General features: G+C 33.4%; 1 protein-coding gene across 3 annotated transcripts in view; it reads left to right on the forward strand.

The window, feature by feature from the left end:
* The first annotated feature begins 2 nt into the window (after positions 1–2).
* The window catches only part of LOC132741382 (uncharacterized), a 98,406-nt gene continuing 75,264 nt past the window's right edge, over positions 3–23,144 (forward strand). Inside the window, exon 1 of one of the 3 annotated variants that reach the window (XM_060729538.1) lies at positions 3–157. The gene's annotated coding sequence lies outside the window, so the exon portion shown is untranslated. The remainder of the gene's footprint in view (positions 158–23,144) is intronic. The other 2 variants (XM_060729535.1, XM_060729537.1) reach the window with 2 other exon arrangements.

The following is a 23,144-nucleotide window of genomic DNA, read 5'->3' on the forward strand; positions in this document are numbered from 1 at the left end:
AACTTTGATAATCAACTTGAACCGGAAGACTACCTGCATAAATTTGCATGGAATATATTGAACAGATTTTCATTGATTCGAACACATGTCATGCGTTAAACGCTTCATACACTTAACATTAAAGGTATAACCTTTGTTTGGAAGTCGATTTGAGCAGGTAAGCTTCAATCAATGTTCTATTTTGAAGTTGTAAACAAGATAAGTAGAATGCTTTTCGGATAAGAATTTGATTTTGGATGATTTTAGTTGCAATCAAAAGAATGTGTCTTGAATTTCGTTTAACTAATGCGACTAGATGGATATGAAAAAGATGTATAAAAATGCGTATATTTAAAGAATGAAAGATCAACAGATTAAGTGAAAAATCTTGTTTTTTTTGTGTTTGCGTTAGTCTGACATTTTTTCATCTTTTCATATTGGCTCAGACTTCTGTATGTCTGTGTGCTCAATGACTGCTTAACAGTGACCTACTTTAAACTTAAAATTGATATTCATGAAAATTGCTTAGAAGTAAATTATCACCACTTTAAGGCCACAACTAAATTATCACCACTTTAAGGCCACGACTCAGTGGTGACATGTCATACTCAACAGCCAAAGCTGCATTTTGTGCCTTAATGGGGGGGGGGGGGGGGGAGGGGGATGGACATCATGAGACTATATACATACCAAAGGTGCAAATTGATTCTTTCCTATACGTTGAAAATCAGTTTTATGGGGGCTGATTTGATTACCAATGTCAGCTATAACATTTTGGATTCGCTTGACAACCAAAATTAAACACAGAAAAAATGCGAGTTTCATACCCTGTCTCAGACTAGTCTACTGCTTTATTATGTTACATTCAATCGGTTAATTTAACTCAGTCATCCAGTCAGTGAATGTTTAGTGTTTTATTTTTGGTAAGCAAATCATAATGTGTAGAGTCTAGATGTTCTTTGCTTACTTTTGGAATTATTTATACTTAAAAATGTTTGATACTGCTTGTTTAATGTTTGATTATTTTTGTCTTAATCCTTTAAGTGCTGGACCCGAAAACATTGAGTCTTTGCCACCAGTATAGAACCAGGCCAGCATGCACATCCGTGCAGTCTGACCAGGCTCTATACTGTTGGCTGACAAATTTTAAATATTCATATTGATATCCCTAAAATTGATAATGGACAGTCCCAAAAATGGAAGTGGGACAAGTCCATTTAAAATATTCAGCATGTTCAGGGTTAAGTACAGTATAATATTTTATCTGTGAATATTATCTCAATATTATTATAGAGATAAATGAACGCACCTTTATGATACATAATCATGATTGTCAATTTGATTGGTCCCTACCTCTGAACTTTTATTTGAATAACAACAGATTTAAAAACAAACATTGACATGTGCTCTTTTCTTAACAAAGATGTGGTGAAATTCTTATTGGAATCCTCCAATCTGATTAAGAGAAGAAAGAGGAAGAGTGTTGTTTCAGAACTCTGAACGGTTTATTTCTACCTTGCTTACATTTTGAATTGTCTTCTTTTATAATACTTAATAATGCTTTACTCATTTACTTATAATAGGCATTATTCTTTGACTAACGTCTTTCATATTTGGTAGGTAGACACCTTTGGTAGTCTCCTAACTTTGATTGTAGCAAGGGGTTATTATGGTCAAGTTCAAGGTCACTGGTGCTTAAAATAAATTTTTTTTTTTACACTTTTGCTCTTTTGCAGGTACATCCCTTTTGGTAGTCCTATAATTTTTGGTTGAGTAAGGGGACTCTGAGGTCAACCAGTGCAAAAAAATATATTTCTTTTATTATTTGATAGGTAAATATCTTGGATGGCCAGTGGAAGTGGTCATTTGGGTCAATGTTAAGGTTTGACACTGATAAATATAGATTTAGCTCATGCACCTTTTATTTTTTGGCTGATTGTTTTCATATTTGGTGAGTAGATATTTTGGGTTGTCCTCTAACTTTGGTTTATTATAGTAAATATTCCTGATCAGTTGTAAAACATTGGCTCTTCCCTTATACTTCAGATAATATTTAAAAGCCACTTATATAGAACATTAATAAAAACTGACGCAATTCACCTGGGTTCTAAGGCATTTGTTTGTTCACAAGAAAGTAACAAATGATATATCCCTTGGTATTAAGAGTCTTTGTGATACCTTCTTCTATTATTTTTTTTCAGTTGACCCGAGTCACATTTATGGAAAACAATAAATAATGATTAAATTTTGAAATTTTACAACTGATATCACATTTATAAACAAACAATATGTCAGATGCAATCATGTGACTGAACTTATTTCATTATCATTAAAACATTGAAAATACGCAGGCTAGGGGAGTAGCCATTGCCTGAAGTGATATATTTCTGTTTCGATAATTTACTTCCTTTTATGAAAAATCTAATTTTTTTACAACAGTTTACATTGGTGTCTGTGTTACTTCCATTACTCATGCAGGAAAATAAAGCAGCATGCATCCAGATTCATGCCAATTTTCATAAAAATTTTAAAAATGTATTTAAAAACAAAATATTGTGGAGTGAACAAAAGAAATAATTTACATACTGTTAATGGCATTTACAATCCTCATAAATTTCCAAAAAGTTTTAAAATATGCAAAAATAGCCGTCATTGTGTTAGTCATGCTGTAGAAATATGGTGATGAATAATGCAAATCAGTCATTATAGCACAAAACATGTTAATCAATACTTGAATTTGGAATAATTTTACTTTTCTTAAAATCCTAGTAGATCTACATTTTCCCCAAATTTGATTTTCTTAAAATATTTTGGCTCATCTGGAGGCATGCAGCTTTAAGGGTGCAGAGCCTGAAGGTTTTACAATTTTTTTTGTGTTGTCTCTGCTTACATAACCCATGAGAAGAAATTTCCAGCTAATTCTTTGTAGTGTAATTGTTTATTGTTTATTTCTGCCTTGTCATGTTTTCCACAAAGTATAAAGTAAATTAATTTTCTAAGAGAAATGTCAAAACTTATTGCAAGTCTATAAATCACTGTGAGTCTCATTTCAAATAGTTTATGAACTAATTTGTTAGTTTGCAAGGAAATATCTTAAAGGAAATGAGCATATTGTAATTACTGTAAGAATTTTGTTTCTAGGAAATGTCAAAGGTTATCTATATTGTTATCTTACAGGGATATTAGCCGTGTCACAACAAAACCAACATAGTGCTTTTGCGACCAGCATGGACCCAGACCAGCCTGCGCATCCGCGCAGTCTGATCAGGATCCATGCTGTTTGCTTACCAAAAGAGAAACTGATAGGGAACAGCATGGATCCTGATCAGACTGCGCGGATGCTGGTCGCAAAAGCACTATGTTGGTTTTGTCGTGACGCGGCTCATTATTATCTTTGTGGTATTTCTTGTTTCTAATTTACTAAAACTGAAATTTCAGAAAGACCTATTATTAAAGACTGGATGCATCATTGTGTGGCATCAACACATTGGTCTGTTCTGAAAGAACTAGTCAGATTTACCTCTAAATTACAATGATAGGAATAAGACTTGTCATCCAGTCAAAGATCTTTTTCAACCTTTATTCTATATAACCCTTATTAGTCCCTGACCGGTTTAACTGGAAAAAATGCGAGGTTTATACCCTATCTCAGACTAGTCTACTGCTTTATTATGTTACATTCAATCGGTTAATTTAACTCAGTCATCCAGTCAGTGAATGTTTAGTGTTTTATTTTTGGTAAGCAAATCATAATGTGTAGAGTCTAGATGTTCTTTGCTTACTTTTGGAATTATTTATACTTAAAAATGTTTGGTACTGCTTGTTTAATGTTTGATTATTTTTGTCTTAATCCTTTAAGTGCTGGACCCGAAAACATCGAGTCTTTGCCACCAGTATAGAACCAGGCCAGCCTGCACATCCGTGCAGTCTGACCAGGCTCTATACTGTTGGCTGACAAATTTTAAATATTCATATTGATATCCCTAAAATTGATAATGGACAGTCCCAAAAATGGAAGTGGGACAAGTCCATTTAAAATATTCAGCATGTTCAGGGTTAAGTACAGTATAATATTTTATCTGTGAATATTATCTCAATATTATTATAGAGATAAATGAACGCACCTTTATGATACATAATCATGATTGTCAATTTGATTGGTCCCTACCTCTGAACTTTTATTTGAATAACAACTTTAGGTTTACCCTCCGTCCGTCCGTCTGTCTGTCCGTCCGTCCGTCCGTCTGTCAGTCTGTCTGTCTGTCTGTCTGTCAGTCCGTCCGTCCACAAAAATGGATCCCGCGATAACGCAAAATGTACTGAAAATATTTTAATGAAACTTGATATATGGATAGATGGCAGTATGGAGATTATGCACGTCTTTTTTCTTTCTTCCTATGTTGAAAATTCTGGTTGCTATGGCAACAAATAGCCTGAAAATATGGCAAATTGAACACATAAACTGGATCCCGCGATAACACAAAAAGTACTGAAAATATTTTTATGAAACTTGATATATGGATAGATGGCAGTATGGAGATTATGCACGTCTTTTTTTTTTCTTCCTGTGTGGAAAATTCTGGTTGCTATGGCAACAAATAGCCTGAAAATATGGCAAATTGAACACATAAACTGGATCCCGCGATAACACAAAAAGTACTGAAAATATTTTTATGAAACTTGATATATGGATAGATGGCAGTATGGAGATTATGCACGTCTTTTTTTTTTCTTCCTGTGTGGAAAATTCTGGTTGCTATGGCAACAAATAGCCTGAAAATATGGCAAATTGAACACATAAACTGGATCCCGTGATAACGTAAAAAGTACTGAAAATATTTTTATGAAACGTGATATATGGAAAGATGGCATATGGAGATTATGCACGTCTTTTTTTTTTCATCCTATGTTGAAAATTCTGGTTGCTATGGCAACAAATAGCCTGAATTTCAAGATTTCTGATTTAAATTTTTCAGCTTTTTCACTATAAGTTCTTTATTTCTTAAGGTGTTTACTTCAAACTTTAAATATAAGTTTCTGGTCATCAACCACATCATATGTGACAAGGTTTACAACTCTAGCACAAAAATTATCAGTATTACCTCCCTTGAATTTAGAATTTTTATGAAAAAAATGTTGTCTTTTTTAAATAACTTCTTTATTTCCTAATGTATCTACTTCAAACTTCATATATATGTTTCTTATTATCACTCAACATTTTTGAGAAGGTTAAATACTCTAGCAAGACTATTTCCAGAATTATGTCCCCCTTGAACTTAGATTTTTTTTCGAGAAATTGGTATTTTTCACTCCAACTTCTTCATTCATTATAGGATTTACTTTAAAATCCCACATCGTAATAATATGACAAGGTTGTATAAACATAATTTCCTTACTAGGCAGGGAAACTTAACACATTACTGTGATATAGACAAACTTAGAACTCAAAAGATTTAAGTTCATTCATGTCATTCATTCACTGGTAAAATTGACTGGCCAATGGCCCATCAGAAAGTTGCTGGGGTTCTAACCGGTAGGGGACTTATGGATTGCTTGCAATACTATGATAATTGCTTATTAAAATTGTATTTCCCAGTTAAGGTTAAACTAAGTTAACTATAATATTCACAATTTGTTTAATTCAAATATATTTATTTAAGTGTGATTGTTAAGCAATCACTCTGATGTAATTCAGCTCCTTAATAATGCTGTGCTTTAGGATCAGACAGTCACAGACAAGAGGTTTTTGTAATATGCTTCAATGTAACAGACAATTTGATTGGTGTGCTTAAAATAGCTTTATTGGAAAATCCAAATCAGGGTATGTAGAGTCCAAACACTGAGTTACTGATGAGCTTATGTAAACATTACAAGTTATGAGCTTATGTAGTCAGGTTAATTATTAAGCAAGTTCCAATAACTTGTACTGGTTACTTTTGAGTCATGCAGTTTCCTAGATTAACTTGTATGATCAAAAAGGACTCAAACCTAAATTTCCTAGGTTGAGAGGCAGAAACCTGAACCATTTATGCCTGCGTAAAATATACTGTCTCTGTTATTATATTAAATTACTAATATCATCTCTTTTTATACTTGTTAAAGAGAAAACATGTTATCTGGAACTCGGTAAACATGGGTTTTTCCATCTTATCCAGGGGGAAGAGACAATATTTAACCATTATAGCTTCACCAGTTACACTACCATTTACATTAGTGTCATTTTCATCTTAATTTAAGAAGTTGTAGAACTTTGTTTGTATGGAAAAAACAAATATTTTAATTCCTAAGTAACTCTAAGTATATTTTGTTAGTATAAGGAAGAAACAAATATTCTAAATCCTGTAGAAACTCTAAGTATATCTTGATGATCTTCCTGCTTTTACCAAACAGTGCATTTGGTTTATTTTACAAATTGAAAATTTTATTAAACAATAGACTGAGAATTATACAAAGATACATTGTTAAAATGTCACCTCTTACCTGACTTCCTTGTACATGTACATTAAATCATTTTAACAAAAAAAATCAAATTTTGTACTTTTGTTAGTGGGTCATCAATAAGAACTGAAGCAGTGCCTTGAGGTCTGCATAGATTTGATTTAAGAAAGCAAAAACCAACAATTTAATAAATCTTTGGCATGAAATCTTGCCCTTTTCCAGAATTATTTTCTGTTTTCAATTTTCATGCTCAAATAAATATCCTACATTTCGCTAAGTAATCTATACAAGAACAAAAAGTGCAATACATAAAGAGTATTTGCAACTATCGAAAATGTCATGAAGATATACCGAAGTATTGATTGAAATCAGTTCAATTGCTGGGTAATCTCAACATTTTTTCTCTGTCGAAGACAGCTTAAATCTTCTTTCTGAGATCTTTAAGCTCTTTCTTTTTGTATTTAGTTATGTGGAGAAACCCTGTGAAGTGCCTTCTTAGGAATGGTTTAGAAATTTTTTTGCTTTGTAGAATTAAGGATGGTGATAAAACGTAAACATGTACTCACTTTGCTTATTGTCAAGAGATGGGGTTGGGACTTTATTTAAGCCGATATATGCTTTATGTGGATAGGATCATAGGTATATAGGTATATTCCTGAAGATCTTCCATACAGTAGAATTATTTCACTATTAGACTTTAAAGCTTAATCATAGTTTTGTTATTAACTGGTATTGACTTGGTTAAAAAGTTTTAAGATGAATTATGCACAGAACTGATAAGAAATGACATTTATTATGCCCCCATTTCGAAGAAAAGGGGGTATATTGCTTTGCACTTGTCGGTCCGTCGGTCCGTCGGTCTGTCGGTCCGTCGGTCCGTCGGTCCGTAGACCAAATGGTTTCCGAGTGATAACTAAAGAACCCTTAGGCCTAGGAACTTCAAACTTGGTATGGTGATTGGTCATAACCAGTAGATGACCCCTATTGATTTTGGGGTCAAGGGGTCAAAGGTCAAGGTCACATTGACCTTGTAAGCAAAAACGGTTTCCAATCAATAACTAAAGAACCTTAAGGCCTAGGAACTTCAAACTTGGTATGGTAATTGGTCATGATCAGTAGATGACCCCTATTGATTTAGGGGTCAAGGGGTCAAAGGTCAAGGTCACATTGACCTTGTAAGCAAAAACGGTTTCCGATCAATAACTAAAGAACCTTAAGGCCTAGGAACTTCAAACTTGGTATGGTGATTGGTCATGATCAGTAGATGACCCCTATTGATTTTGGGGTCAAGGGGTCAAAGGTCAAGGTCACATTGACCTTGTAAGCAAAAACGGTTTCCAATCAATAACTAAAGAACTTTAAGGCCTAGGAACTTCAAACTTGGTATGGTGATTGGTCATGATCAGTAGATGACCCCTATTGATTTTGGGCTCAAGGGGTCAAAGGTCAAGGTCACATTGACCTCTTGGGTAAAAACAGTTTCTAAACCAATAACAAAAGAACCCTTAGGCCTAGGAACTTTAAACTTGGTATGGTGATTGGTTATGACCAGCAGATGACCCCTATTGATTTTGGGGTTAAGGGGTCAAAGGTCAAGGTCACATTGACCTTGTAGGTAAAAACGGTTTCCGATCAATAACGAAAGAACCCTTAGGCCTAGGAACTTCAAACTTGATATGGTGATTGGTCATGATCAGTAGATGACCCCTATTGATTTTGGGGTCAAGGGGTCAAAGGTCAAGGTCACATTGACCTCTTAGGTTAAAACGGTTTCCGATCAATAACTAAAGAACCCTTAGGCCTAGGAACTTCAAACTTGGTATGGTGATTGGTCATGACCAGCAGATGACCCCTATTGATATTGGGGTTAAGGGGTCAAAGGGCAAGGTTACATTGACCTTGTAGGTAAAAATGCTTTACAATCAATAACTTAAGAACCCTTAGGCTTAGGAACTTCAAACTTGGTATGGTGATTGGTCATGACCAGCAGATGACCTATTGATTTTGGGGTCAAGGGGTCAAAGGTCAAGGTCACATTGACCTTGTAGGTAAAAATGGTTTCCGATCAATTAACTAAAAACGCTTAGGCCTAGGAACTTCAAACTTTGTATGATGATTGGTCGTGACCAGCAGATGACCCCTATTGAGTTTTGGGTCAAGGGGTCAAAGGTCAAGGTCACATTGACCTTGTAAGTAAAAACGGTTTCTGATCAAAAACTTAAGAACGCTTAGGCCTAGGAACTTCAAACTTGGTATGGTGATTTGTCATGACCAGCAGATTACCCCTATTGATTTTGGGATCAAGGGGTCAAAGGTCAAGGTCACATTGACATTGTAAGTAAAAACGGTTTCTGATAAATAACTAAAGAACGCTTCGGCCTAGGAACTTCAAACTTGGCATGGTGATTGGTCATGACCAGCAGATGACCCCTATTGATTTTGGGGTCAAAGGTCAAGGTCACATTGACCTTGTATGTTAAAACGGTTTCCGATCAATAACTAAAGAACCCTTAGGCCTAGGAACTTCAAACTTGGTATGGTGATTGGTCATGACCAGCAGATGACCTATTGATTTTGGGGTCAAGGGGTCAAAGGTCAAGGTCACATTGACCTTGTAGGTAAAAACGGTTTCCGATCAATTAACTAAAAACGCTTAGGCCTAGGAACTTCAAACTTTGTATGATGATTGGTCGTGACCAGCAGATGACCCCTATTGAGTTTTGGGTCAAGGGGTCAAAGGTCAAGGTCACATTGACCTTGTAAGTAAAAACGGTTTCTGATCAAAAACTTAAGAACGCTTAGGCCTAGGAACTTCAAACTTGGTATGGTGATTTGTCATGACCAGCAGATTACCCCTATTGATTTTGGGATCAAGGGGTCAAAGGTCAAGGTCACATTGACATTGTAAGTAAAAACGGTTTCTGATCAATAACTAAAGAACGCTTCGGCCTAGGAACTTCAAACTTGGCATGGTGATTGGTCATGACCAGCAGATGACCCCTATTGATTTTGGGGTCAAAGCTCAAGGTCACATTGACCTTGTATGCTAAAACGGTTTCCGATCAATAACTAAAGAACCCTTAGGCCTAGAAACTTCAAACTTGATATGGTGATTGGTCATGACCAGCTGATGACCTATTGATTTTGGGGTCAAGGGGTCAAAGGTCAAGGTCACATTGACCTTGTAGGTAAAAACGGTTTCCGATCAATTAACTAAAAACGCTTAGGCCTAGGAACTTCAAACTTTGTATGATGATTGGTCGTGACCAGCAGATGACCCCTATTGAGTTTTGGGTCAAGTGGTCAAAGGTCAAGGTCACATTGACTTTGTAAGTAAAAACGGTTTCTGATCAAAAACTTAAGAACGCTTAGGCCTAGGAACTTAAAACTTGGTATGGTGATTTGTCATGACCAGCAGATTACCCCTATTGATTTTGGGATCAAGGGGTCAAAGGTCACATTGACATTGTAAGTAAAAACGGTTTCTGATAAATAACTAAAGAACGCTTCAGCCTAGGAACTTCAAACTTGGCATGGTGATTGGTCGTGACCAGCAGATGACCCCTATTGATTTTGGGGTCAAAGGTCAAGGTCACATTGACCTTGTATGTTAAAACGGTTTCCGATCAATAACTAAAGAACCCTTAGGCCTAGGAACTTCAAACTTGGTATGGTGATTGGTCATGACCAGCAGATGACCTATTGATTTTGGATCAAGGGGTCAAAGGTCAAGGTCACATTGACCTTGTAGGTAAAAACGGTTTCCGATCAATTAACTAAAAACGCTTAGGCCTAGGAACTTCAAACTTTGTATGATGATTGGTTGTGACCAGCAGATGACCCCTATTGAATTTTGGGTCAAGGGGTCAAAGGTTAAGGTCATGACCAGTAGATACTTGATAACCCTTATTAATTGTTTGATCACTGGGTCAGAAGTCGTGCATAATAACCTTATCACATGACTAATTGGCTGCAGATAGGGGGCATACATGTTTTACAAACATATCTTGTTTTTCAATATTTTCAATTTTTGATTTGATAAGAAAATTTAAACCATTCTACAAATATCAGACATTATTGCTCTTCTAAGTAAACTTTAAGATATGAGTAAAATATTCAAACAATGGCCTAGTGGTTAAGGTGTCTGCCTCTCAACCTGTGGATCATGGGTTCGAGCCCTAATCAGGTCACAACCATGTTTCTTTATTTGGCACCAGTACTAGTTGGTTCCAGGAAGCGGACTTGAAAGTGATTAATATATGTTGCAAGAACTTGTTTTGCAATCGAGCTTAAATAAATATGTTTTAACCAAACAATATATTTTCATTTGCAGTGTCTATTGAATCCAACAACAAACAGTGTTAATGATAGCACATTCATATACCATGATTTTATTGAAAATTTAGACTGGAAAAAAATCATTTGCCCTTGTCTATTGTGTAATGGATTCATGCAGACTTACAGGGCACTCCCAGCAGACCATCAATATATTAGGCAATAGAGTAGCGCAAGTAATTGGCTACTGTCTGGTGAGAGTTTGTTTGTGATAAATTTGAATTTCTGATACTCCTGCTTTTCTCTGATATATATTACGTTTTGTGATTCTCCTAGCTATATGTCTGGTAATTTTACTGGGTTTTTTTTCCACCAAGATTCTTCCAAGTCTAAGTTTAAGAATTGTAAGGAACAAAAAGGTTACCTAAAACCATATTAATCACTTCTTTTAACTGTGGCAAGCATTCTTGTTTATAAATCGTAGTTCAAAGTTTTATGACAGACTCATTTTTCATCAAAATCTAACAAAAATTTAGAAAACTTAGTTAATTTATTTGTTTTTAAATTTCCCTGTTCTTTGCAAGCCATTATCTGATGTAAATGTTTATTCTTTCAATAGGTATAATTTGTTATTGTTACCTATGTATCACATTTTGTAAAATCTATTGCAAAAATAGCTGAAGTAGATATGAGGTTATCCTTTAGTTACTTCCTTGAATGTTTTTTAACAGTAAAGACTTCCTAGTGCAGTCACTATGATACTCATTTACCGACAAAAATTAACCGTAGGCAATCTGATAGATTTTTTGGTCATTGTTTTCTTTCTGGTTTTTTTTGGTTGAGTTTTTTATTGCACCAATAGTGTAGGTCAATGTAAAAATGGCAACTTTCCATGAATTTTTTCAGGGACCTAAGTAGAACCACCGGCGCTCAGTAAGCTAGCTGGATAGCTAATCCTCACTTGCAAAGCGATAAATGTTGCAAGAACTTGTTTTGCAGTCAAACTGAAGTAAATATGTGTAAGCCAAACCAACAATTCTGTTGTGCTAATTACCATCTAAAGTTATATACCTACCATATATGAAAGAATAAAGGTCATACAAGCAAAAGTATAAAATTCTGTTTTTAACAATGATATGACCTTAGCCAAAGTCACAACTTTTCCACCCAAAGTTAGAGGATTACATCACTCCACCCAAAGATTATAGTATATACAGTACACTGTATTTCATTTCATGGTCTTTTTTGGTGCGTCATGAAATAATACTGATCAGGAAGTAATTCTGGAAAAAAATACAAGTAAGATTATAAAAACTGAACAACTTATATGAGAATTTGAAAATAATATTTTCTGTAAAAACATGTCATGGCATACACAATATATGATTTAGGCAATCCCTTTTGAATCAGATTGCCTTTCTTTTTATACTCTTTTTATAGAACATCTATAATTGAACTCATGCATAGTTAATGAAATGACAGTCTGGTTGTTATAGGGAAGTAATAACAATGTCATTATAAAATCATTATCTACAAGAAAAACAGATCTATTTCTGAGGTAAAAAGACGTATGATGAATTAATAAGATTGTCTGAACTTAAGGTGCAAATAGGTGCCTATATGATGCATCCTTGAGGGCGTAGAAAAGAAGATAATAAGCTACCTAAGGCCAGTGGTCACTTTTCACCTCAGGTTGGTTGGTAGAGGGCCACAATACAATTAATGCTGTAAGGTTAGATTAAGCCTCAGACATAAAAATGTTTGTCTTTCTGTGTTGTAATTATGGATTTAGAACATCTTAAATACTAAATCACTTGAAGTAATACTTAAGAATTTGGTAAATTTGACGTGAATAAACTTATTTTAGTGGTACTTTTATGTGCCTATTTTAGAATATTTTGCACTTACACTTAAGTCCAAAAGTATATGCTTATAATTGATATGCACTTCACTTAATACTTTTTTACCTTGACTTTCTGGGGGGAAAAAAGAGCTATTGCTACAGTCATGTTTTCATTAAATTTGCTATTGCCCAGTTGTCGTTGCTCATGCTGTTTGCTTCTGAAAACTTTATTGTTGGTCATATTATTTCTATTTTCCAATGGAATACCTTCATACTTGGACACAACAATCTTTTGAACTGAGACCTTCAAGTTGATCTGACTCAACTTATCATATATGACATTGATCTTTAAGGTCAAATGCTTGAATTTTGCTTCAATTTTGCTACAACTGGCAATATCTTATTGCTTATTATCTTCATTCTCGGACACAACAGTGTTTAGAACAAGACCTTTCAGACAATCAAACTGACCATCACCCTCGACAAATAAATGACCTTGACATTGAATTTCAAATTAATGTATTTTGCTAGATTTTTTCTATAACTGGGATAAATTTGTAATTTATTAATTGATTGTGATCATACAGCCTGTCACAACAACCATATATCTCATTCTAGTGATATATGAAATATTTAACCTCATTTTAGTGATATATGAAATATTAGACCTCATTCTAGTGATATATGAAATATTAAACCTCATTCTAGTGATATATGAAATATTAAACCTCATTCTAGTGATATATGAAATATTAAACCTCATTCTAGTGATATATGAAATATTTAACCTCATTCTAGTGATATATGAAATATTATAACCTCATTCTAGTGATATATGAAATATTAGACCTCATTCTAGTGATATATGAAATATTTGGCATCATTCTAGCAATATATGAAATATTTTACCTCATTCTAGTTATATATGAATATTAATACACTTGTTACTATATATAGTAACAAAATCGCCTATGATTTCAACTGATTATGAGTGTCACGTGACCTATTATGAGTTTGCGGCCCAAGGCCAAGAACTAGTTATCAGCCCGCTGAACATGTACACGTGCATAAACTGAAAAACTGACGTCATATTTTACGTCATCAAACAGTTAAAGTAGGTTTTAAGCTTTATTATGAGAGCATAAGCGTATTTCATACAAACACAGTTTTATTACTATTGAAATTTAAAGAAATAATACGACAAATTCATTCCGAAAAAAAAAAACTTGCTTCTAGATCCTACAGTAGTTTACTTTTAACACACAAAAAGTAAACAACTTTGTAGAAGTTACTGAACTGTACAGTAGAGTCTACAGTAGAAATGCAGACAGGAATTTCAACAAAAGAAATTTCAAAGTATTTATCAATAGAAAAAAATGCTACTATTAAATCTACCAAGTGTATTAAAGACATTAATACACGTCATAGTTGTGCCAGAAGGTGATAATCGGCCCTGAAATGAATAATGCCCTCGGGCCATTATTCATTTTGCGGGCAGATTATCGCCTTCCGGCCCTACTCTGCCATGTATTAATCTCTTATTTAAGATCATTCTAATGATATGTGAAATATTTTACCTCGTTTTAGCAATTTATGAAATATTATACCTTATTCTAGTGATATATGAAATATTTAACCTCATTCTAGTGATATATGAAATATTAAACCGCATTCTAGTGATATATGAAATATTTAACCTCATTCTAGTGATATATGAAATATTAAACCTCATTCTAGTGATATATGAAATATTTAACCTCATTCTAGTGATATATGAAATATTAAACCGCATTCTAGTGATATATGAAATATTATATCTCTTTCTAGTTATACATGTTATACATGAAAATTCATATTAGACCTCATTCTAGTGATACATGAAATATTATACCTCACTCTAGTGATAAATGAAATATTTTATGTTCTTTATGTTCTCTATTATATAACATTCCCATATATTCCCATGATGCAATTGAGAATAACTGGAGAAGCAAATTGTCTAATAGAAATGTCAAAACACAGTGACATGCAATAAATCACTGAGCTTTATGATTAAATTGTTCATATATTGTAGTGGTTAATTTGAGATTTTTTGTGTGCATAATTTCATGTTATTGTGAATCAGTGAAGAAATATTAACAAGCTACAAAAAAGGACATATTTAAGATTAGTATACCCCCACAACATCATGGGTCTGGAAGGACTATTCTGGAATCATTTTGACATATCAGTCTGTTGGTTGGTCAGTCACCATCATATGCCACCCTTTTACATGCTCAATGTCAAGGTCACTCTTGAAGGTTAAAATCAATAATTCTTGAAGGAATTTCTTCAAACTAATAGCTCAAATTTTCACCTTAAAAATGATGAATGAATTAATTCATAAAGATACTTATAATCCTGTTGTTTCCAGTGAGTGCTTGCAGTAGCTTAAAAGATGACTTTGTGAGAAATGGCTTCAGATGTGAGACAACAAAATGGCAGTTGATAAATTGGCTACAATATCCTCAGTCTAAGCACTTAATTTGTGATACTGACACTTGTGTTATTGCTATGGCTTAGCCTGTATACACTAATTTTAGAAACTTAATACCTAAACAGTGCTTTAAAGCAATTAGTGTTGAATGAATCGTTAAATTCTTCAAAATAAGTAGTTTAAAAATGCAGTGTTTTGCTGTTGTGGTGCAGAGATTTAAACTTTAAGGTTCAGAGATTGATCAACATTGTATAAGTTATCAGGCGCTGATTTGCCAGGTCTGTCACATTGGACCATCGGTATCGTCTAGTAATTGGGTATTCTGACATTGTCTGATGAAAGCTTGTTTGTATTGAATATTTATATATCAAACTTCAGCACATGATAATCTTGTTTTCTCATCAATTCACTAGGTCAGGGAGTACCAGTATTGTCTATACTGGAATTGATTTTCTATCTGATTCTTTGTCAGACAAAATTGGGCAGATTCTTTAAAGAACATGTAGTGAAATAGCTCTGAAAATATAAGAATAATAACAGGCAGTTTTGCATCCCTTGAATATTAATGGTTTCAGGTTTGATGTACATGTAACTTGTTTAAACTCCACAGTAGTAAGTTTGTTACTCAGGTCACCATTCTATGGACATTGATTCTTTCCTGTATGTCCTGTTTTAAACAGTTAAATGTTACGTGTAGTGGCATCTTGGTATAAGTATTTCTTCAAGTTCCTTTCAATACACACTCATACATGTGAACTATTTTTGATGATCAAGTCGGAGATTTTTCTTCAAAAAGGGGGAGATTTAAGAATTTGCAATAAACAAAGAAATTTCTGACATAATAAATCAGGGAGATTTCTTAAATTTGTGAAAATTTAAGAAAAATCTTTGAAAATACAGCTGGAGAAAGTGGGAGTCTCCCGCTAAAAGTGGGAGAGTTCACATAAATGCACACTTATGAAAATCCCTTGACTTAAAGCAACACCAAGGGTCAAAACTAATGCAACACCAAGGGTCAAAACTGCCTCACCTGCTGGATCGAGCTAAGAGATTCATAGTCTCCAGTAATTCTGATGCCCCAACCCTTAAAAGCCACAATGGGGGCTTCAATGAAACCAAATAATAAAATTTTAATCTATTTTTTAAAGGGAGATACAGGCAAAATTTTCATTTCTCGTCGTTGACTTTTTCATTCATTATTCTGTAAATGTCCTCAAAATAAATGCACTAGACAGTCACAGGAACTAAACTTTTCTCCCTATTAAGAATAAAATGGTGGTTTCCTAACTTGACCCACGTGGGTCAGGTTAGACCGTTGAGATTTCACAATAGTTGTCACAGTGAACTTTGGAAACGTTTAAGAACATGTCAAGTGAATGGTTTAGGTTTGTTTCAATCATACAATATCCACAATATCTGTTATTGTAACTTCAAGGGTTTGTTCAAGTCACATGACTAGTTTTAAAAATACTCGGTGATTCTGTCGGCGTCTAAATTTTGTTCAACATATATAGATATATTTATGCTTCAAACCCAAAATATATAGAATTTATACAGAAATTCATGCTGGGACTTTAACAAATGTCATTTTAGCGTGATTTGAGTACATAAGATAGTTTTGATATTTTTGTCATTTATTTGCCTGAGTATCCCTTTAACAAATTAAATACATGTAGTATTAGTCTTTTTCCTTTTCTCAAGTTTTTGGAGGGTGATATTACTTTCAGAGAAAGAAATGGTTAGAATTACTCTGTCATTTATTGCCTGTTCACTGGAGTAGAATTGGAAATAATACTTGAAGAGAAGAACTTATACGTTTTTGGCCTCTAAAGTCGGTTTGTATTGATTGAGTTATCTTACCAAGGCTTGTTATAAACCTATTATATTGCTGAAAGAGAGAATGTATACATCCCTTTAGATCTAAGCTTTAAGGTTATTTTATCTTCCATAGGGAAATATTTTAAGACAGCTTTCAGTTATAAGTTAGCCCCTAAGTGCAATCTGGTTGACAAAAAATGTTTAAATTTGTTCATTGTTAGGTTTATAAGGAGCACCAACATTTTAAAGATCATTTTTCTTACAACATTAACAGGTTTTCAGGAATCATCCAATGTCCCTATATGTGTATATTTTCCCCGCACAAAAGGGTGTATCTGCATAATTATATAAAACTTGAACCTGAAATCTTCCTCATACATTGGTATGAGAAAATTCTTTGTGCAATTTTAGGATAACAAGTAGTTTTACTAAATTAACCCTTAGCCATCTGTTGCCAACTGATTCTACCCATGTAACTTGAGTGCAAACCAAGATCAGTGCCGTCTGGCCATTACCTTCACTGTTGGCTTTTTAGAAAGATCTATTCTGAAAAGCCAAATCTTTCATCGTCGGATACCCACGATTGATAAACATGTCACATAACATGCAATCAAATGAATGTTAATGGTTCGGCCGTGGGTATTTTCTGCTTTGAATATAATGAGCTAAGAATATTCTACAAATATTTCATCAGAAATCGACCTTCCCCTGGTTATTATTTAATACTAATGGATATCCACTGAACTATTTGAGACATATACATCAGTTTTATTTATAAATGGTAGGGTATAATCCTTTAAAAGCATTTATAATGACGTCTGGAAAAGTCAGGGTGATTGTTGTGGTTCATTTCAGAGGTTATTTACAGAAAACGGTAAATGAAGAGGAAAAATATTCCTTTGAGAGCATTAAAGTCAGTTAATGATATGAATGACATATCTGCTAATTGACTGCCATGGGGACAATATGACAAGGATACTTCAGCTATATCTAATATTTCACAGTCAATACTGTCCACTCTATGCAGTGAAAGAAATGTTTTCCTGAAATATTCCAGTTGTCCATCAAGGTGGTAGATATAATCATTATATTTGAGTGTTTATATACATGCATTATCTCCCTTCCTCATAATGTTTTAATGATATTAAGCCTATATAGGGGACGTAATAAGCGGCGTGGTTAAAATTGTTGACTTCTAGCCACTTGCCTCTCCTTGCAGTAGGTTCAAGCTGCGTAAGTTCGCCAGTTTCTACATGTTAGAAAGCTATCCATGCAGGTAGTTTAAGGAATGATGGTGGTTCTACTCAGCTGCCAGTTTGTACCTGAAATAAAGTACAAAAGGACACCTAAGGTATTCCTCTACCATTTAAGTTTTATTGTCGCCATATGATAAACTGTGTTGGTGTGACGTAAAAAAATATATATAAAACAATAGGCCTATAATTATTAGCCTGCTAAATTAAAATTGATATAGTTGACCTGCTGTGACAGACTTGTACACAGATTAAAAGTTTGAGTTTATAAAACATTTAAATATCAATGTACTAAAATTTATACACCTATGTAAGACATCAAGGTTTTGTAGCTAGACATTAAAGCAAATTACTATAATGTTATATTATCTTACTTCTTCCAGATAGGGGTGTCCATGGCCAGTTGGTTAAAGGCCATTGACTTCAAACTACTTGCCTCTCAGCACTGTAGGTTTGAGCTGAACAAGTGTCATTGGATTATAAATGTGAGAAAGCTATCCAGCTAGCTCACAGAATGTTGGTGGGTCTACTTATGTGCATGTTTGTGCCTGATATGAAGGTACAGACAGAGTGGCACCCGAGTTCTTCCTCCACCAGTAAAGCCGCCATATTACCTTATACTCTTTTTGTGCAATGTAAAACCCAACACCCCAAAAAACTTTTTCCAGATTCAAGTGATTACAATTATGAACATCTTCAGCTTGTAATATATATTAATTTCTTATGAAATGTAAAAAAGTGTTAACCAGCTGGACTAACCATGCAGCACTATGAGGAACTCGACAGGTATCAATTACGAGGAAACACAGTAGAACTAGCATCCACTATTCCCAACAATATGTCCACCTGAGTGGTGGCATGGCTGAGTGGTTTAAACATGCCAGAATAGTTATTGCTTTATGTGTAGGTTCAAACCCCATCAGGGGCAAATCGTTGTTCCCTTGAGCACTAAGAATTAACTTTACACTTATTGCTCAGTACTGGTTTGTTCCAGAATCAGATTTAAGTGTGTGTCTATCTGCAGCTTTAAGCTGACCTACATATTGGAAATAAAAGTAAATTTTTTATAAACCAATTTGTCCATCTGAGACTAAATATATATAGTATATTTCTTGCACATGTTACGTATCTTTATGTATTGAATAGGAAAAGGAAAGAGTAGATTAATTATGTACATTTATACTCAAATATAAAACAAATTACATTCATATTCATATAATTTGTATGGCATTTGATAAATAAACCAATTACTGGTATTTTTTACTTATTATCTTACATAACTCATTCTGAAGCTGTCTAAATTGGTCCAACTCTATGATAATGGTAAAGTCAGGAGTCTTGTGGATAAAATGTCAATGCTGAGATAATCAGGTGCAATTTTCACTACTATGTGAAAATAGCTCAGCGTTGATATTTTAAACATGTCCTGATATGCTGAGATAGCATTACTGATTATAACTACTGTAAAAACTCTGAAAACCGGACCCTCTGAAGACCGGAATCCTCTAAAAACCGGACCATTTTGAAAGTCCTGTATTTTCTCCCTATATGTTCATTGAAAAAAAATCCTCTGAATACCGGAACCTCTGAATTCCGAAAACCGGACCATTTTCTATGGTTTCTAATGCTAAACATGCATAAAAATCCTCTGAAAACCGAACAACAATTTAAAGTGTCAACTTTCTGTGTTCTTTAATGTAGATCTAAACATATTCTCAACATGTGACATGTTCAATTACCAGGTAATGGTCATCTCCTTTTATCTATGCAGGTCTGAAAACACTTGTCAGTGTATGTTAATTTCTTATTGTCAATTAAATTATAGCTCTTTCATCATATTTGTGACTTTCTTCGTATAGATATGATTTTTCAAAAATGTTTTTTATGTGTTATGTGGTTTTTTTTAATATAAAATGTCTAAAAGAGTTTGGAAACTTTTTTTAAATGATTCCTGTGTTGCTTTAAATTTTTATCTTGAAGTTCTTTGTTTTGATATCAATTATATGCAAAATTAGTAATACTAAAGTCCATTAATAACATATTTCAAAGCTAATGAAAAAGATATTTTGATATAGTTCAGACAATGTGGTGTTTTAATTTCTGATTTTCTGTATTATATTCATGGATTTACATAATAAAATTACTTAAGACATATATTGCAAAAAAAAATATTAATTTGACAAAAATGGGTTGAAAAGTAAATACAAAATGATTGAACAAAGTCATTGTACAAACACATCATAATTATCAATAAATGATGTATAAAACCTCTAAAAACCGGAATCCTCTGAAAACCGGACTTTTGGTCAAGTCCGGACAGGGTCCGGTTTTCAGAGTTTTACTTTATATTATAGTTTAACTTAACAGTTTATTACTGTGAGTATCATAGCAGCACCATTATTGACATTGACCCAGTTTTGACAAAGATCTAATAGTATACTAATGTCATACCAGCCAAAGCATCTAATGATTTAGATTACCCAGTATGACATTTATAGAGAGCAAACAACAAAAACTCTTTAGTGATATGTCAAATTGTCTAGAATGCTGCTCCATGTTTAAATTCAGAATTGTGCAAGACTTGAAACTCAGGACCTCTTCTTTTCAGCCAGAGAGTTCTGACATCAGTTTCTTTTCCTATATTAATCACTCAGAATATTATTAGAAACGAAGGGCAAGAAAAGAAGGGCAAGCATTAGATGGCAGTTAATCTGCTTCAATATTGACTTTGACAATACTTCTGCCCATTTCCCATGATGCCTTCATGAAAATGTTAATAACTTCCTGTTTGACTTGACCACATTGTCTTATTTGTATTTTATGTTTTACAGCATTGAAATGACACAGCTATTGAATTTAATCCAAATGAAATGTAAATATTAATTCTTCAAACCATATTATTTTGTTTAAAAGAGTGTAGGCTTTACCAAAATAAGTGCAAAACATACAATGTATTAATCCAAAACAATCATCAATATAAAAAAAACAATCATAGCTTTAATAATGTTGAAAATATAAATAAGAAAAAAAAAACATGTATGCGTTCACGATCTTACAACTATTAAAAATTTATGTACCTTCTCCTGACATTTGAAATTATTAAACAGAAATTAACCCTACTGCACTATAAAGATCATAATAATTATTTCATATATACAAATTGAATTAAATCACATGTTCATGGAACTTACCAAAAAGCTATCGAAGGTGCATTGACCATATGTTTAATTAGTATGCAAATTGACAGGTTAATAAAATCAAACAAAAGTTAAGTAAAATGTGAATTGCAGTAATTGTGAACGTGTTTTGTTTTTTTTTCTTGTAAATTTTTGTTTGATTTACACAGAAAGTACCAGGTGTCTCTCAGTTTATAACCTATAATTAAGCGAGCTTTTACATTAATTGATCAGGTTCAGTCCATGCACTCATTTACATGATTTTATTTACAAAATTAAAAATTTTATTTGTGAGTTAATGGCACACGGAATTTGTTTAAGTAAAAGATCTTTGTATAATCAATACAATATTGTGTGATCAAAGCTTTTACAGGGCAGCTATTTTAAATTATACTTTGACTTAATACTTTAAAAGCTGTAACATTAAAGAGATTTAGTTCCTGTTGAGATAATGATGCTGATTATTAATGATGTTTTCTGAGTGAGACAAAATAGTCCCCAGACAGATATAATTATAATAATTTCTGGTGTAAATGTCGTCTGTTATGTAGCAATTATTATGACACGATAAACTTGGACATTTTCTCTATTGTCCTCTGAATAAGGAGTCATTTTTGTCTGTCAATTTAAGGAAGACGTTTTTCTTATTAATCCCTATAGAATCTGATGATCTTAACAATAATTTAATTCTGCATTATTCTTCAAAGTGTATAAATGGTCAATTTCCCTGATACAGTGATGATATTATTATCAGATGGTCTATTTCTAATAAAATTTGGGCCAGTTAAATTAAATGGATTGTAGTAAACTTGTTCTAGCTCATATAGCATTGATGGGATGGGGGGTTAGAAAGAAATAAATTATAGGACTATACATTTAAGTAGATCACGAAATTAGGGCTCACTGTATATGTAACATACATATTGTACCTACATAATGGTATAGTTATATGCACTCTGTTGACATCTATTAAAATATGATTTGGAATCCCAGTGGTAATGAGGGTTGAAAAATTGTCCAGGATCTTATCCCACTCCTATAGACTAGGTTCTCATTTATGATCCCACCAGGATCACATCATTATTCCAGTACAAACAAACTTTTACTGTTACAGCTTCACAGTTCACTATCTGTCATAATGGACCTTTCCGGTATTTCGTAGCGGAACATTTAGCCACACCTTTTCTATTCATTGCTAGGTCAACTGCTCACAAACAGTATCACAAACATAACCATGTGTTCTTTTGTGAACCAGTGACTATGTATAATCTCAGTGTAGCCATTGGATAACAATTTAGCCAATTTACATAAAACTGTAAACACTGGAAAGGTCCATAGATTAGTCAACCTGTTGTGCTTAATTTCGAAACTGTAACTGTAAATTATAAATATAGTTCGTTTGTACTCACAGATTAGCTTGGAAAAACCCAAATACTCTTAACTCCGGAGTATTTTAGTCTATTGAGCCCTAAGATATATAACAAACCCAAGATAACCAATGAAATTGTTTGTACTTTAAAAATTTATAGAACTTTTTAAAATTTAAAGAACTTTTTTTCTCTCAACAATACTCAAACTGTTTAATAAAATGAAATAGTGGTATTTTTTCCTTCCACAGTAAAATATGCATTATGAAAACATATGTTAGTTTCTTTCCCATAACTGTAATCATTGTGATTGTCTAAATACTGATAAAGTTGATTAATTTTCAATTTTAGATAATAAAATTTTAACACTTCCCTCTTGATACAATTATTAAAATAAGAAGAATTTGTTCTGTGTTTTTGTTTTATTCTTATCGTATATTTACATAAGTCGGAGGGACTGCAGAAATAAGAATGACATCAGCAAGCATCCTGTATATACTTTTATCATTTGATGATAAA

This window comes from Ruditapes philippinarum, unplaced genomic scaffold (genome assembly GCF_026571515.1).
Source record: "Ruditapes philippinarum isolate M1 unplaced genomic scaffold, ASM2657151v2 ctg501_1_1_1_1, whole genome shotgun sequence".
Taxonomy (NCBI): domain Eukaryota; kingdom Metazoa; phylum Mollusca; class Bivalvia; order Venerida; family Veneridae; genus Ruditapes; species Ruditapes philippinarum.